The sequence below is a fragment of the Bos mutus genome, chromosome 2 (genome assembly GCF_027580195.1).
Source record: "Bos mutus isolate GX-2022 chromosome 2, NWIPB_WYAK_1.1, whole genome shotgun sequence".
NCBI lineage: Eukaryota > Metazoa > Chordata > Mammalia > Artiodactyla > Bovidae > Bos > Bos mutus.
Window position 1 is genome coordinate 29,212,998 of NC_091618.1, and position 18,472 is coordinate 29,231,469.

The 18,472-nt window shown below is 42.0% G+C and overlaps 1 protein-coding gene across 2 annotated transcripts in view; it reads right to left on the reverse strand.

Moving 5' to 3' along the window:
* TTLL4 (tubulin tyrosine ligase like 4) overlaps positions 1-16,676 on the reverse strand; it is a 36,718-nt gene extending 20,042 nt beyond the window's left edge. For both annotated transcript variants that reach the window (XM_070386710.1, XM_070386709.1), the window contains exon 1: positions 16,431-16,676. The gene's annotated coding sequence lies outside the window, so the exon portion shown is untranslated. The remainder of the gene's footprint in view (positions 1-16,430) is intronic.
* Between the last annotated feature and the right edge of the window lie 1,796 nt (positions 16,677-18,472).

Consider the following 18,472-nt stretch of genomic DNA (forward strand, 5'->3'; position numbering starts at 1 on the left):
TCTTTTACCACTGTTCTCTTTTCATATGAATATACTTCATAAGCCCCTGATGATTTTTATAGGGAAATCTTGGGTATCTGTAAAAGATAAATGCACAGCTATGTTAGTAGAAGTTGGAAGATCACTGCCCTAGTCTGGCCTTCTTCTCAGCAACGCTGCCCAAGTCTCCTCCCCCTAAAATATCATAAGATGTTAAGGGTTCCTAGAATAAAGTTTAAAAAATAATTGACTTGAGGGTAATGAATATTTTCTAGGTCAGTTATACCTCCACAAAGCTGTTAAAAATGAAACAATTTTTTTTTCCCCTGAGGGGATAAGAAAAGTAAAGAACTGCAGAGCATTCTGAAGATAAACAAAATGGCCTCAAACATCTCTATTTGTGTGGCTAGCTCTGTCCAATTCCTAGTCCCTCACCTGCCTCACCAAATGCAGGCCTGCATTTGTAGTAGCATCCTGCCTGCCTTCCCTGGATCCAACCTCTCTTCTTCTAAAGCAACCAGTCTCAGGAATCTCAACGTCCTGCTCCGCCATCTTTAAACAACATTCAGAAGCTGTCTATCTCATTCTGCCTTCCACTCTTTATGGGGCGTTTTGCCTCAAGTTTCTTCCTTAAGTGAGAGTGAATGATGAGCAGCCTATGCTAGAAAAACTATGACTGTTGTCTCAAACCACCAGGTCTCCAGAGGCCAGGCCAGACCAAACCAACTTGGACAAGGTATCTATTTCTACAGAAAGTAATTATTAATTACACATTGACTGTGTCACTCTCCTATATTACAGGAGTGTGTGGCTCTTGGGATCTGCAGTTTCCTTTTCCTCTTCCATCTGAGAGTTTCACTCAGTCACCAGAGGAACTCAGAACATCAGAAACAGTTCAGAGTCTAGAGTCACAAGATCTCTGATGAGATCACTTTAGTTGCCCAATAGTTATATAAGAAGATAGAAGTGACTTGGCTGGAATCAAACAGAATGAGGAGTGTAGGAATCAGACACATTTTCTCTTAAGAGATAAATCCCAAACTGTCTCCCTAAAGAAAGTTGGAGGAGCATGGAACTTCTGTAAAGCCCTATTGAGAAAGAAAGGCCCACACGCCAACCTAATGAGAAGGGAGGGCCAATAGAAGTTGAGGGGGCAGCTCTTGTAGAACACAGTTACTGCAAAAGAAGTTAGCTAACCTCAGGGAAAAAAAAACAGCTTATAGCAGCTAAAGCTAAAGGAGGTCTATCTGCAAATTACTGAAAAGTGGAAACAGTTGAAGGCTTAACGTAATTAGGGGCTTCCCTGGTGGCTCAGACAGTAAAAAATCTGCCTGCAATGGAGGAGACCTGCATTCAATCCCTGGATTGGGAAGATCCTCTGGAGAAGGGAATAGCAAGCCACTCCAGTATTCTTGCCTGGAGAATCCCATGGACAGAGGAGCCTGGCGGGCTACAGTCCATGGGGTCGCAAAGAGTTGGACATGACTGAGCAATTAAGTACATCCTAACATAATTAAGTGACTAGCTCTCCTGAAGCCCTGATCTTCAGCAGCTTCAGAAAGAAACCTTGGGTGAACTTGAAGGCAATGGTCCTTAAAGTGTGGGCCCTTTCAGGGGTTCCACTAGGTGAAACTATTTCCATAACAAAACTAAGATGTGATTTGCCTTTTTAACTGTGCCAGCCTTTCCACTGATGGTGCAAGAGCAACGGTGGGTCAAACTGCTGTTTCCCAAGTAGGATTCAAGCCAAAGGTACCACGTGAGATTTTTCACCACCACACACTTCTACACTGCACAGCAAAGGAAGAAGTGCCAGGTTTACTTAAGAATGTCCTTGATGACACAGTGAAAAATGAAATCCCAATCCTCAAGTATATCTTTTTAACATTCTGTGTGATAAAATAAGAAGTACATATAAAACAGAAGACAACGGTTATCTGTAAGTAAACCACTTGTTTGAATTGCAAAATTTTTCTGTGGAACATCATGTTTACTTGAAAGAATGAAGGATACACAAATGATGGTTATTCAGACTTTGACACTTGGCAGGCGTTCTCTAGAAAATGAAACAGAGGATGCCTGTCACTTCAAGGGAAACAACTGACAGTGTTTGTTGCCAATGATAAAATTTGAGCTTCCAAGAGAAAATGAGAATTTGGGCAAAATTGTATCTGCCACCATGAGTTTGACAGCTTCCCAAAACTTAGCCATTTTTCTGATGACTGTGGTAATATTATTTTTTTATACTGTCATATAGAATGTGGCAACAACTCAATGAACCAGTATTTTCCAAATTATCTATCACACAATGTCAAAAAATCAGACATGGGTAAAAGATCTGGTCAGAGATAGACCAATGGATTCTAATGTAACGAAGTATGAAAACCTCCCTGATAACATTTCAGATTCCATAGCAGCTAACCTTCATAACACCACCCCTTGTTAACGTCTGTGTAGTACCAAAGAATCGGAGAAGGCATTGGCAGCCCACTTCACTGTTCTTGCCTGGAGAATCCCAGGGACAGGGGACCCTGGTGGGCTTCCGTCTATGGGGTCGCACAGAGTCGGACATGACTGAAGCGACTTAGCAGCAGCAGCAGCACCAAAGAATACCCACTATCTAAAAAGGCGACACAAACATTCCTCCCTCTTGCAACTAATCCTCTATATGAGGCTAGATAATCCACATAATTCAACGAAACAGTACACTGAACCAACTGAAACAACAGAAAAAAAGTAGGAAAATCCAGCTGTCTCCAATTAAACCAGACATTAAGATTCTCAAAAATAACGCTACTCTTCTAACATTTTTGAAACAATACCATTTTTCATTTTTAAAAATGTGACTTGTTTATTTGTAATGAGTTTATTATTTCTAACTGAATTAATAAATACTTCAATTTCTAATGTGGAGTACATATATATTCCACATTAAAAAGAATATACTGAAGATTCCAAAAATCTTTAATAAAAAAGTGCACATAAGAGACCAAAAAGCTTGAAAGCTCTGGTCTACAATGGCATTGCCTGTCCAGAATATCCAAGAGGCTCCTAAGGATGAGGTCTTTTTCATTTCAGGTCCTAACAGAAATTAGCATTCTCAGTATTTATTCCAAAACACCAGGTCTGGCTTCCCAGTTCTGCCAGAAGAGACAGTGAGAAGTTAAGAGCATTAAAGAAAAGTTTTCTCACATTTCAGTGACAGATCAAAGCATCTGATTTCATGCTCAAGTCCAGAACGCCTATGACTAGACAATTCCAAGGTTATCATAGGATGAAGGAATCTAACAGGAAAGCTAAACTCAACTCCACATAATAAGTACCAGATCCTGTTCGATCCCTGGATGGGGAAGACCCTCTGGAGAAGAGAATGGCTACCTACTCCAGTATTCTTGCCTGGTGAATTCCATGGCCAGAGGAGCCTGGCAGGCTGCAGACCATGGTGTTACAAAGAGTTGGACACGTCTGAGCAACTAACACTTAGTCTTTCAGTGAAAAACTTTTGTCAATGAAAAAGTTACTTTTCATTTACATACTCATTTTTGGATTTGACTTTAAATATTCTGCCTCCCTTTTCCCCTACCTACTCCCTCAAAGTCAGTGTCCTCCACATGCAGTCTTCTCCCTTCTCCCCCTTCCCCCAAAGGAGGCACACAATAAGTGCTCAATAAATGGCAGATCCAACTATTAACACAGACTCTCTCAGAGCAGCCTCTTTTATCCCATGATCTCAACCACATCCTACATTCTCCAATTTTCTTCCATCTCTCAGGCCTACAGAACAACCTCTCAAGCTGAAGGAGCCTCAACTCACCATGTCCAAAGTGTAACTTCTTTACCTTTGTCCTCAAAGCTGCCCCTCCTCCTCCTGCCTCATCCTGCAGCACCACCCATTTGATCACTAAATTCAGAAACCTAGGATCATTCTAGACTGCTCCTGGTCCCACTCTCCTGACATTTACTTTGCCACCAGATTTTGTCCACTCTACCACTGTTAAAGTGAAAGTCGCTCAGTTGTGTCTGACTCTGCAACCCCGTGGACTATACAGTCCATGGAATTCTCCAGGCCAGAATACTGGAGTGTGTAGCCATTCCCTTCTCCAGAGGATCTTCCCAACCCCGGGATCGAACCCAGGTCTCCCACATTGCAGGCAGATTCTTTACCAGCTGACCCACCAGGGAAGCCCCTACCACTGTTAATCTAAACCCTCTCCCCCATTACAACCACCATAAAGCCCTCATGGTCTCTGGCCTGGTCTCTAGTTTTCTCACTGACTTCCAGATTTCAGTCTAAAATCTTACTTATTCAAACTGCACACTGACACTACGGTAACCTTAAAGACAGATCTGATGTTACCTTCCTGCTAATTACCTTTCCACAGTTTTCCCGCAATATACTTTTTCAGATTTTATCCAAGAATTCCCCAAGGAATGTTTAAAACCATATATTCCTTAGGGAGTTCCCTGGTGGACTAGTGGTTAGGATTTGGGCTTTCGCTGCCATGGCCCAGGTTCCAATCCTTGGTCAGAGAACTGAGATCCCACAAGCCAGATAGTACAGGCCAAAAAAAAAAAAAAAAATTAAACCCATGTATTCCTTGTACATCTTAAAGTTGAACTCTAAAATTTTTCATCACAAGTTTATCCTTTTATTAAGAGAAGGTAGAAAATACTAAACAATTTATAGAAAGAACTAAGGTAAGGGTTAACTGTAATTGAAACAAATATTTCATGATGATTTAGTGAGTTTTAACTATCTGATTGAATAACACACATCCCACGTTGAAGGTCAGGAAGGGCAGCGGTGAGGAGACATCCCTCATCCAAGGTAAGGAGCAATGGCTGTGCTTTGCTGGAGCGGCCGTGAAGAGATACCCCACGCCCAAGGTAAGAGAAACCCAAGTAAGATGGTAGGTGTTGCAAGAGGGCATCAGAGGGCAAACACACTGAAACCATACTCACAGAAAACTAGTCAATTTAATCACACTAGGACCACAGCCTTGTCTAACTCAATGAAACTAAGCCATGCCCGTGGGGCAACCCATGATGGGTGGGTCATGGTGGAGACATCTGACAGAATGTGGTCCACTGGAGAAGGGAATGGCAAACCACTTCAGTATTCTTGCCTTGAGAATCCCATGAACAGTATGAAAAGGCAAAATGATAGGATACTGAAAGAGAAACTCCCCGGGTCAGTAGGTGCCCAATATGCTACTGGAGATCAGTGGAGAAATAACTCCAGAAAGAATGAGGGGATGGAGCCGAAGCAAAAACAATACCCAGCCGTGGATGTGACTGGTGATAGAAGCAAGGTCCGATGCTGTAAAGAGCAATATTGCATAGGAACCTGGAATGTCAGGTCCATGAATCAAGGCAAATTGGAAGTGGTCAAATAAGAGATGGCAAGAGTGAATGTCGACATTCTAGGAATCAGCGAACTAAAATGGACTGGAATGGGTGAATTTAACTCAGATGACCATTATATCTACTACTGCGGGCAGGAATCCCTCAGAAGAAATGGAGTGGCCATCATGGTCAACAAAAGAGTCCAAAATGCAGTACTTGGATGCAATCTCAAAAATGACAGAATGATCTCTGTTGGTTTCCAAGGCAAACCATTCAATATCACAGTAATCCAAGTCTATGCCCCAACCAGTAACACTGAAGAAGCTGAAGTTGAACGGTTCTAGGAAGACCTAGAAGACCTTTTAGAACTAACACCCAAAAAAGATGTCCTTTTCATTATAGGAGACTGGAATGCAAAAGTAGGAAGTCAAGAAACACCTGGAGTAACAGGCAAATTTGGCCTTGGAATACGGAATGAAGCAGGGCAAAGACTAATAGAGTTTTGCCAAGAAAATGCACTGGTCATAACAAACACCCTCTTCCAACAACACAAGACTCTATACAAGGACATCACCAGATGGTCAACACTGAAATCAGACTGATTATATTCTTTGCAGCCAAAGATGGAGAAGCTCTATACAGTCAACAAAAACAAGACCAGGAGCTGACTGTGGCTCAGATCATGAACTCCTTATTGCCAAATTCAGACTTAAATTGAAGAAAGTAGGGAAAACCACTAGACCATTCAGGTATGACCTAAATCAAATCCCTTATGATTATACAGTGGAAGTGAGAAATAGATTTAAGGGCCTAGATCTGATAGATAGAGTGCCTGATGAACTATGGAATGAGGTTCGTGACATTGTACAGGAGACAGGGATCAAGACCATCCCCATGGAAAAGAAACGCAAAAAAAGCAAAATGGCTGTCTGGGGAGGCCTTACAAATAGCTGTGAAAAGAAGAGAAGTGAAAAGCAAAGGAGAAAAGGAAAGATATAAACATCTGAATGCAGAGTTCCAAAGAATAGCAAGAAGAAATAAGAAAGCCTTCTTCAGTGATCAATATAAAGAAATAGAGGAAAACAACAGAATGGGAAAGACTAGGGATCTCTTCAAGAAAATCAGAGATACCAAAGGAACATTTCATGCAAAGATGGGCTTGATAAAGGACAGAAATGGTATGGACCTAACAGAAGCAGAAGATATTAAGAAGAGATGGTAAGAATACACAGAACTGTACAAAAAAGATCTTCACGACCCAGATAATCACGATGGTGTGATCACTGACCTAGAGCCAGACATCCTGGAATGTGAAGTCAAGTGGGCCTTAGAAAGCATCACTACGAACAAAGCTAGTGGAGGTGATGGAATTCCAGTTCAGCTATTCCAAATCCTGAAAGATGATGCTGTGAAAGTGCTGCACTCGATATGCCAGCAAATTTGGAAAATTCAGCAGTGGCCACAGGACTGGAAAAGGTCAGTTTTCATTCCAATCCCAAAGAAAGGCAATGCCAAAGAATGCTCAAACTACTGCACAATTGCACTCATCTCACACACTAGTAAAGTAATGCTCAAAATTCTCCAAGCCAGGCTTCAGCAATATGTGAACCGTGAACTTCCTGATGTTCAAGCTGGTTTTAGAAAAAGCAGAGGAACCAGAGATCAAATTGCCAACATCTGCTGGATCATGGAAAAATCAAGAGAATTCCAGAAAAGCATCTATTTCTGCTTTATTGACTATGCCAAAGCCTTTGACTGTGTGGATCACAAGAAACTGTGGAAAATTCTGAAAGAGATGGGAATACCAGACCACCTGATCTGCCTCTTGAGAAATTTGTATGCAGGTCAGGAAGCAACAGTTAGAACTGGACATGGAACAACAGACTGGTTCCAAATAGGAAAAGGAGTTCGTCAAGGCTATATATTGTCACCCTGTTTATTTAATTTATATGCAGAGTACATCATGAGAAACGCTGGACTGGAAGAAACACAAGCTGGAATCAAGATTGCCGGGAGAAATCTCAATAACCTCAGATATGCAGATGACACCACCCTTATGGCAGAAAGTGAAGAGGAACTCAAGACCTCTTGATGAAAGTAAAAGTGGAGAGTGAAAAAGTTGGCTTAAAGCTCAACATTCAGAAAATGAAGATCATGGCATCCGGTCCCACCATTTCATGGGAAATAGATGGGGAAACAGTGAAAACAGTGTCAGACTTTATTTTTCTGGGCTCCAAAATCACTACAGATGGTGACTGCAGCCATGAAATTAAAAGACGCTTACTCCTTGGAAGGAAGGTTATGACCAACCTAGATAGCATATTCAAAAGCAGAGACATAACTTTGCCAACAAAGGTTTGTCTAGTCAAGGCTATGGTTTTTCCTGTGGTCATGTATGGATGTGAGAGTTGGACTGTGAAGAAGGCTGAGCGCCGAAGAATTGATGCTTTTGAACTGTGGTGTTGGAGAAGACTCTTGAGAGTCCCTTGGACTGCAAGGAGATCAGCCCTGGGATTTCTTTGGAAGGAATGATGCTAAAGCTGAAACTCCAGTACTTTGGCCACCTCATGCGAAGAGTTGACTCATTGGAAAAGACTCTGATGCTGGGAGGGATTGGGGGCAGGAGGAGAAGGGGACGACAGAGGATGAGATGGCTGGATGGCATCACTGACTCTATGGACGTGAATCTCAGTGAACTCCGGGAGCTGGTGATGGACAGGGAGGCCTGGCATGCTGCGATTCATGGGGTCGCAAAGAGTTGGACACGACTGAGCGACTGATCTGATCTGATCTGATAATAAGTGCTGTTGGGCATCTTTTCATGTGTTTGTTAGCCATCTGTATGTCTTCTTTGGAGAAATGTCGGCTTAGTTCTTTGGCCCCTTTTTTGATTGGGTCATTTATTTTTCTGGTACTGAGCTGCAGGAGCTGCTTGTATATTTTTGAGATTAATTCTGTGTCAGTTGTTTCATTTGCTATTATTTTCTCCCATTCTGAAAACTATCTTTTCACCTTGCTTATAGTTTGCTTTGTTGTGGAAAAGCTTTTAAGTTTAATTAGGTCCTATTTATTTTTGCTTTTATTTCCATTACTCTGGGAGGTGGCTCATAGAGGATCCTGCTGTGATTTATGTCGAGAGTGTTTTGCCTATGTTTTCCTCTAGGAGTTTTATAGTTTCTGATCTTACGTTTAGATCTTTAATCCATTTTGAGTTTATTTTTGTGTATAGTGTTAGAAAGTGTTCTAGTTTCATTCTTTTACAGATGGTTGATCAGTTTTCCCAGCACCACTTGTTAAAGACATTGTCTTTTCTCCGTTGTATATTCTTGCCTCCTTTGTCAAAGATAAGGTGTCCATAGGTGTGTGGATTTACCTCTGGGCTTTCTATTTTGTTCCATTGATCTATATTTCTGTCTTTGTGCCAGTACCATACTGTCTTGATAATTGTGGCTTTGTAGTAGAGCCTGAAGTCAGGCAGATTGATTCCTCCAGTTCCATTCTTCTTTGGTTATTCGAGGTTTTTTGTATTTCCATAGAAATTGTGAGATTATTTATTCTAGTTCTGTGAAAAATACTGTTGGTACCTTGATAGGGACTACACTGAATCTACAGATTGCCTTGGGTAGTATACCCATTTTGACTATATTGATTCTTCTGATCCATGAACATGGTATATTTCTCCATCTATTTGTGTCTTCTTTGATTTCTTTCATCAGTGTTTTATAGTTTTCTATACATAGGTCTTTTGTTTCTTTAGGAAGATTTATCCCTAAGTATTTTATTCTTTTCATAGCAATGGTGAATGAAACTGTTTCCTTACTTACTCTTTCTGTTTTCTCATTGTTAGTGTATAGGAATGCAAGGGATTTCTATGTATTAGTTTTATATCCTGCAACTTTACTATATTCATTGATTAGCTCTAGTAATCTTCTGGTGATGTCTTTAGGGTTTTCTATGTAGAGGATCATGTCATCTGCAAACAGTAAGAGTTTTACTTCTTCTTTTCCAATCTGGATTCCTTTTATTTCTTTTTCTTCTCTGATTGCTGTGACTAAACCTTCCAAAACTATGTTGAATAGTAGTGGTGAGAGTGGGCACCATTGTCTTGTTCCTGACTTTAGGGGAAATGCTTTCAATTTTTCACCATTGAGAATAATGTTTGCTGTGGGTTTATCATATATGGCTTTTATTATGTTGAGGTATGTTCCTTCTATGCCTGCTTTCTGGAGGGTTTGAATATGTTGAATTCTGTCAAAGACTTTCTTTGCATCTATTGAGATAATCATATCGTCTTTATCTTTCAATTTGTTAATGTGGTATATCACATTGATTTGCAAATATTGAAGAATCCTTGCATCCCTGGGATAAAGCCCATTTGGTCATGATGTATCATCTTTTTAATATGTTGTTGGATTTTGTTTGCTAGAATTTTGTTGAGAACTTTTGCATCTATGCTCATTGGTAATACTGGTCTGTAGTTTTTTTTGTGGCATCTTTGTCTGGTTTTGGTATTAGGGTGACGGTGGCCTCATAGGATGAGTTTGGCAGTTTACCTTCTTCTGGAAGAGTTTGAGTAGTATAGGTGTTAGCTCTTCTCTAAATTTTGGTAGAATTCACCTATGAAGCCATCTGGTCCTGGGCTTTTGTTTGAAGATTTTTTATTACAGTTTTGATTTCCATGCTTGTGTTGGGTTTGTTAAGATTTTCTATTTCTTCCTGGTACAGTTTTGGAAGGTTACACTTTTCTAAGAATTCGTCCATTTCTTCCAAGTTGTCCGTTTTGTTGTCATACAGTTGGTGAAGTAGTCTCTTATGATCCTTTGTATTTCTGTGTTGTCTGTTGTGATTTCTGCATTTTCATTTCTAACTCTGTTGATTTGATTCTTCTCCCTAGCTAATGGTTTGTCTATTTTATCTTCTCAAAGAACCAGCTTTTAGCTTTGTTGACTTTTGCTACAGTCTCCTTCGCTTATTTTTCATTTATTTCTGCCCTAATTTTAATGATTTCTTTCCTTCTACTAACCCTGGGGTTCTTCATATCTTCTTTTTCTAGTTGTTTTAGGTGTAATATTAGGTTATTTATTTTATTTTTCTCTTGTTTCTTGAGGTAAGCTTGTATTGCTATGAATGTTCCCCTGAGCACTGCTTTTACTGAATCCCATAGGTTTTGGGTTGTCATGTTTTCATTTGTTTCTATGCATATTTTGATTTTTTTGTATTTCGGAGATTGTTGTTTATTCAGAAGCATGTTGTTCAGCCTCCATATGTTCGCATTTTTAATAGTTTTTTTTTTTCCTGTAGTTGACATCTAATCTTACCACAGTGTGATCAGAAAAGATGCTTGAAATGATTTCAATTTTTTTGTATTTACCAAGGCTAGATTTATGGCCCAGGATGTGATCTATCCTAGAGAATGTTGTGTGTGCACCTGAGAAAAAGGTGAAATTAATTGTTTTGGGGTGAAATGTCCTACAGATATCTATTAGATCTAACTGGTCCATTGTATCATTTAAAGTTTGTGTTTCTTTGCTAATTTTCTGTTTGGCTGATCTAGCCATAGGTGTGAGTCGGGATTAAAGTCTCCCACTATTATTGTGTTATTGTTAATTTCCCCTTTCATACTTGTCAGAATATGTCTTACATATTGTGGTTCTATGTTGGGTGCATACATATTTATAATTGTTATATCTTCTTCTTGGATTGATCCTTTGATCATTATGTAGTGTCCTTCTTTGTCTCTTTTCACAGCCTTTATTTCAAGGTCTATTTTATCTGATTTGAGTATTGCTACTCCTGCTTTCTTTTGGTCTCCATTTGCATGAAATATCTTTTTCCAGCCCTTCACTTTCAGTCTGTATGTGTCCCTTGTTTTGAGGTGGATCTCTTGTAGACGGCATATATAGGGGTCTTGTTTTTGATCCATTCAGCCAGTCTTTGTCTTTTGGTTGGGACATTCAACCCATTTAAATTTAAGGCAATTGTTGATAAGTATGATCCTGCTGCCACTTACTTTGTTGTTTTGGGTTCAAGTTCATAAACCTTTTCTGTGTTTTCTGTCTAGAGAAGATCCTTTAGCATTTGTTGAAGAGCTGGTTTGGTGGTGCTGAATTCTCTCAGCTTTTGCTTGTCTGTAAAGCTTTTGATTTCTCCTTCATATTTGAATGAGATCCTTGTTGGGTACAGTAATCTAGGTTGTAGGCTTTTCTCTTTCATCACTTTAAGTATATCCTGCCATTCCCTCCTGGCCTGAAGAGTTTCTGTTGAAAGATAAGCTGTAATCCTCACAGGGATCCCCTTGTGTGTTATTTGTTGCTTTTCCCTTGCTGCTTTAATATTTGTTCTTTGTGTTTGAACTTTGTTAATTTGATTAATATGTGTCTTGGGGTGTTTCACCTTGGGTTTATCCTGATTGGGACTCTCTGGGTTTCTTGGACTTGAGTGGCTATTTCCTTCCCCATTTTAGGAAAGTTTTCAATTATTATCTTCTCAAGTATTTTCTCATGCCCTTTCTTTTTGTCTTCTTCTTCTGGGATGCCTATGATTCGAACGTTAGGGTGTTTAACACTGTCCCAAAGGTCTCTGAGGTTGTCCTTTTTTTTTTTCCTCTCTGCTTCACTTATTTCCACCATTCTATCTTCCACCTCACTTATCCTGTCTTCTGCCTCAGTTATTCTACTGTTGGCTCCCTGCAGAGTGCTTTTGATCTCAGTTATTGCATTACTCATAACTGATTGACTCTTTTTAATTTCTTATAGGTCCTTGTTAAACATTTCTTGCATGTTCTTAATCCTTGTCTCTAGTCTATTTATCTGTAACTCCATTTTGTTTTCAAGATTTAAGATCATCTTTATTATCATTATTCTGAATTCTTTTTCAGGTAGACTCCCTATCTCCTCCTCTTTTGTTTGGTTTGGTGGGCATTTATCGTGTTCCTTTACCTGCTGAATATTTCTCTGCCTTTATATTTTGTTTAGATTGCTGTTTGGGGTGGCCTTTCTGTAGGCTGTAAGTCTGTGATTCCTCTTTATTGTGGAGCTTGCTCCCTGTGGGTAGGGTTGGTCTAGTGGCTCGTCAAGGTTTCCTGCCTGATTAGGGCAGCTTGCACCTGTGTTCTGGTGGGTGAACTGGATCTCTTCTCTCTGGAGTGCAATGAAGTGTCCAGTAGTAAATTTTGGGGTGTCTATGGGTTTGGCATGGCTTTGGGCAACCTGTATTTTAATGCTCAGGGCTGTGTTCCTGCATTGCTGGAGAATTAGCATGATATGTCTTGCTCTGGAACTTGTTGGCTCTTGGGTAGAGCTTGGTTTCAGTGTAGGTATGGAGGCTTTTGGATGAGCTCTTGTCTATTAATGTTCCCTGGAATCAGGAGTTCTCTGGTGTTCTCAAGTTTTGGATTTAAGCCTCCTGCCTCTAGCTTTCAGTCTTATTCTTACAGTAGCTTCAAGACAGCACAGATGATAAAACATCTAGGTTAATGGTGAAAAGATTCTCCACAGTGAGGGACACCCAGAGAGGTTCACAAAGTTACATGGAGAAGAGAAGAGGGAGGAGGGAGACAGAGGTTACCAGGAGGAAAAGAGGGGGGAGTCAAAAGGGGAAAGACCAATCTAGCCAGTAATCAGTTCCCTATGCATTCTCCACAGCCCGGAACACCCAGAGAGATTCACAGAGTTAAGCAGAGAAGAGAAGGGGGAGGGAGGAGAAAGAGGTGACCTGGGGGAGAAAAGGGAGAGTCAAAAGGGGAGAGAGCAATCAAGCCAGTAATCACACCCCTAAGTGAAAAAAAGATACTGAAGATTAGATTCTTAAAGGTACAAAATTGATAACAAATACCAAAAAGCAAAGATTAACAATCTAGAGTAGAGGTTAGACTCTCAAAAATACGTTAAAAATACAAAACAAAATCAATCACAAAAATTATAAAATATATATATGAAATTTGCTTTAAAAATGCACTTTTTTTTTTGCAAGGTAATAGTAAGTTATTAAAATGAAAATTAAAGGAGTAATAGAGAACTTAAAAATCAAAAAATGATAATAGTAAAAATATATCTAGGAATTTCTCTAGAGCTGTGTGTGGGCTGTGTGGGGTCAGTTCAGTTTCAGATAGTTTCTTGTTCCAGCTTGTACTTGTTCTCGAGGTCTAATAGGCCCCTTCCAATGCTTAGTCAATGTTAACTACAGGGTTTTAATCTGTTGCACCTGTCACTTCCAGAGTGGTTTCCTCTTCGTTTATTTTGGCTTCCTCTTTTTGCAAGTCTCTTCAGTGTCTAATTTCCATTCTGACACAAAGGGGCGAAGGTGGTCACTTATTTAGGCTCACTTGTTCAGTTGTATTGTGGGGAGGGAGGAACACTGCAAACAAATATCACTGGCATGTGTGGGGAGTGCTTGCAATGTATGGACCACACTGGGTTTGCCCCAGCTCACGGCAGCGCGTGCTTTCCAGGTCTACAATGCTCAGGCAACAGGTTGCTCTGCAGGGGTACTGTCCAAAGTGGGCCCTGAGTTTCGTGCACTTCCCAGGTCTAAGATGCTCAGGTTCAGGTTCTCGGCTACTCCACAAGGGCACAGACTCAGTTGGGCGTGCATTTTGTGCCCTTCCCAGGTCAGAGCAGCTCAGGTGACCAGGTGATTGGCGAGCACACTGTCCCAGGTGGGCCGTGTGTCTTAATCACCTCCCTGGTCCAGCCACTCTGTTTCCCAGGTGCGTAGCAAGAGCACCGTCTCAGGTGTGCCATGTCTCCTCTGGGGAGATGATCTCAGGCTGCGACCCTCCTGGCAGATGTCAACCATCCAGGATCCCAGGAAGACGTGGTTAGCAACTGGGAGCCTGCTCACAGTTTGGTGGAGGATCCCAGTCTCTGGGGCCAAGATTGCCCCTTGCCTTCTGGCTCTGGCTGTCAGACACCTGCCTCTCTGCCTCTGGTGGGGGGAGGAGCCTGTGTGCAGCCAGCTAGCTCTCCTTGGGTTTTTGCTCAATTCTTTGTTCTATGAGTTGGCCAGGCTGCAGGTTGGGTTAGGTTAGAGCCTTTCGCGGGAAAGTTTTTTTTTTTTCCCTCTCTGGCTATCCAACGGTTTGGGTTGCTATTTCACGTTAGCTCCCTCAGATTGTCCTCAGGGCATTCTGGTCCAGTCCTTACCCTAAAGCATGCAGCCCACGCCTCCCTGTCCAGCCCCCCGATCGCTGGTGTCGGATGCGTGCCTGCAACTAGGCTACTTCTCCGCTGGAAGTTGAGGTTAGGCGTGTATTCTGTGGGTTTTTTTTTTTTTCCTCCTGGTTATGTAGCCCTCTGAGATTCCAAAACTGCCCACAGACCAGCAAATGAGAGGGTTTTCTGCTGTTTGGAAACTTCTCTTCCTTCAGGACTCCCTTCCCAGGACAGGTCTCCATCCCTAATTCTGTTGTCTCTCTTTTTGTGGTTTATATTTTGTCCTACCTCCTTTCGAAGAGAATGGGCTGCCTTTCTGGGTGCCTGGTGTCCTCCACCAGCATTCAGAAGTTGTTTTGTGGAAGTTGCTCAGCATTCAAATGATCTTTCCATGAATTTGTGGGAGAGAAAGTGGTCTCCCTGTCCTATTCCTCTGCCATCTTGGGACCACCCCCCAACCTGAAGTTTTTATACACAGAATAACACACTACAGCAAAATTTGGAAGCATAAGAGATATGACACTCTCTACCCCTTTTCTTGTAAGGTCAGTTTCAGAAGAGTTCATTTGGAAGCTAAGGATCTGGAAATTGATTCTTCTAAAACTGCATGTGGGGCTTCCCTTGTTTTCCAGTGCTGAAGACTGAGCTTCCACTGCAGCGGGGCTCAAGTTTGATTTCTGATCAGAAAGATTCCCTGAAGAAAGAAATGGCAACCCACTCTGGTATTCTTGCCTGGGAAATCCCATGGACAGAGGAGCCTGCCTGGCAGGCTACAGTCCATCGGGCAGCAAAGAGTAGGATAGAATTGAGCAGGAAAGTTCCCTGCAAACCCAGCTCAGGTCTGTCAGACTGTTTCCAGTTCTCTTTTCAGGCCTTGCTGTATCTTTACTAAAGATACTTTGTATCTGGAAGGTCCTCTCACCTCTTTATTCCCAGAAAACATTTGATGATTTTTCAGTGCTACATTCAGTCCAATCAATAAAGAGCTCCTAACTTTTGGGAACTAAGAGGGGGTGGTTTTCATACAAACAGTACCTCAGTATTTATTGCAAATAACTAAGGATAGAACACCTTCCCAAAGGGCCCCCCTGCTACTTGTTGACTGCCTAAATCAACAGGTAATTAAGTTAAGGAAGATGGAATCTGGAGTATCTGAGTAGATAGGAGTAACTCGCCAAGGAAGGAAGGATTAAAACATTTCCTAGATGTAGAATGGAAATGTGAAGATAACAGAGTTTTCCAAATAAATTTGGGTTAAATATTTTTCTAATGTTCTATTAGAACACACACCACACAATATGACAAATGCTGTTTACATGCTTAAAACTTCCCCTAAACTCTGTGCAAACATGCCTGCCCTGTGCACCCCTGTATCCCCCAGTGCCTTCCATAATGCCCTGGCTCACTAAGTATTTGTCGATGCTTATTAAAAATTGTTGAATGATTAAAGGAAGTAATGGATTGATGAACACATGAAGAGTTAAATTCTACACAGTTAAGGAAAGTATTTCTCTACAGACAGTGAAGATGGGGAAGTTAAAAGCGGGGTATTCATGTTAAATTCAGCCGTGAGGCCTGAGAGGACCTTGGGCTCACACTAAAGAGAGGGGAATTTAAACTACAGCGGGGCGGGAAAGGAAGCTCGAGGCCTAGGGTGAAAAGATGCTGCAGGATTCGGGGAACCAGAGGAGGGGCGACTAAGTTCACTGGGTGCGGCGGGAAAGGGGGTCAAGAAAGGGTGCAGAGGGGTTCCGAGGAGGCGCGAAGACCTGGCAGGGTAGGAGGCCGCGGATCCCTCTCTTCCCAGGTGATGGAGAGGTGGCTGGCAGGAAGCAGGGCTGGGCAGGAGCAGCCAGAGGGCTGGAGGCCGCGTCAAAAGGCCCGGGGCAGAAGAAGGGGAGAGAGAGTCGAGCCGGCAGAGGGTCGTTGCCCCGGCTCCGCGGCCACACTCACCCAGCGGACTCAGCTTCGCCGCGGCTGGGCGCCGGCTCCGCGCTGCTTCCTCCCTCGGCCTGCGGGCGAGCTGGCGGCCTCAGGCTCCCCTAGCAACCACGCACGGCCACGCGACCCGCGCTCTCAGCCGCCAGCACGGCTGCCACCAGACAGGCACTGCGCGCGCCCCCAGCGGACGCACGGAGGGCCTGAAGGGGCGATCCCAGCGGGAGGGAGGCAGGCGCGCGGAATCTCGGGGCTAATGGAGCTTGGAAAGGCGGCGGTCACAGGGCTCGCGCACGCGCAGCCACTTTAACGCGGGTGGGACTCGCAGAGCGGAATTCTGGGAGATGTAGTCTCGAGGTTAAAGCCCTGAAAGGCTACGTTCCGGCACGCCAGGACCCTCTATACTTCGATTCTACCTAACCCGTATGGACTCTTTCTTTGGCCGTGCCTTAATTCGCTCCTCTAAAACCAAAGAACTCAGAGTTCATTAAATAATTTTCTTGTAGTACTTTCCAATTAAAAGCCTTTGCGTTTGACCCCAGGAAAGAAGAGAGCGCCAGATCCGCTATGCTTCGCTCTTCCTACCTTCCCCTAACCCCAACCCAAGCAGCAGGCTCCAATTACAATCACCTGCTTTCTGAGCTTCAAGTGTGAACATTAGCAAACACTGACTCAATTAATTATCTCCCCAGGCAGGATAGATAGTGCCCCCTCAGACTCAGACGTCCCTGGTTCTTCTGAATTCAGAGATCTCAAAAGAACTGGAGGGCGAAAAGAGCTTTTCTAAATAGTCTGCTACAGAAATAATAGGAACAATAAGAGATGAAACTAATTTAAGGAAAACAATCTGGGCCACAGCAAAGATGCTTAATAAATAATTGATTCAGGCAACAGTCACTGATTAGCTATAAATTATATCTCATGATGCGATGCAATTTGAATTACACAGTAACATTAGAAAGTAGTATATTTTTGTCTAAAAATCAGTTGAATCTGAATCTAATCAAGCTTTTGGCTCCAACTTCCAGTTTACAGGAAATAAAGAGAAACTGTCACAAGAAGGCCATCTGACAAATCCAGAATGTAGGCCAATGTATAGAGGAATGACCTTATTTCTTCAACAAATTCAGAGTATAAAAAAAGAGTGAGGTTTCCTATGTTGTAAGATACTTAAGAGACATAATCACATCAATGAGTGGACCTTGTTTAGATACTGATTCAAATAAGCCAACTGCAATTGTCTTTTGAGACAATAGAGAAATCTGAATATAAACAGGGGACATTAAGAACATAGATAACGTTAAGAAATCATTATTAAGTTTTTTTAGTTAGTTTACTGAATGGTGACAACCTCCCCTCCCCCCAATATATCCTTGTCTTACTTCCAGGAACCTGTAAATATTACCTTATTTGGCAAAATATGTGATTAATGATTTTGAGATGATCTTGAAAGGATTAAGGAATTTTCCTGGATTACCTGAGTGGGCCCTAAATCCAATAAGAAGAATCCCTAGTAAGGCAGAAAGAGATGGGAGAGACACAGAGAAGACACAGAAAAAAGGAAGAGGCGACTTGTGACCAAGAAGGTAGAGATCAGAGCAAAGTAGAATGTCTGGGGGCACCATAAAGTGGAAGAGACAAGAATGGATTCTCCCTTAGAATCTTCTGAGGAAATGAGGTTCTTCAGACAGGCTGATTTCAGAATTCTGGCTTCTAGAACCACGAGAGAATTTGTTCTTTTAAGTCACCAAATTTGTGGTAATGTGTTGGCAGCCACAGGATGGATATTGTGACATTATTTAAGAAGATATCCTTATTTTTTACCAGATACTTTAAGGTATTATATGACATGATGCCAACGAGTTGCTTTTGTGTGTGTGTGTGTGTGTGCTTTAAAATACTACAGCAAACACTGGAGTAGCAATGAGCACACCTAACACCCAGGTCTTAGTTTCTAATATCACTCCATTGCCAGGAACCAGGGCTTCCCTGGTGGTAAAGAATCCATCTGCAATATGGGAGACCTGGGTTCAATCCCTGGGTTGGAAAGATTCCCT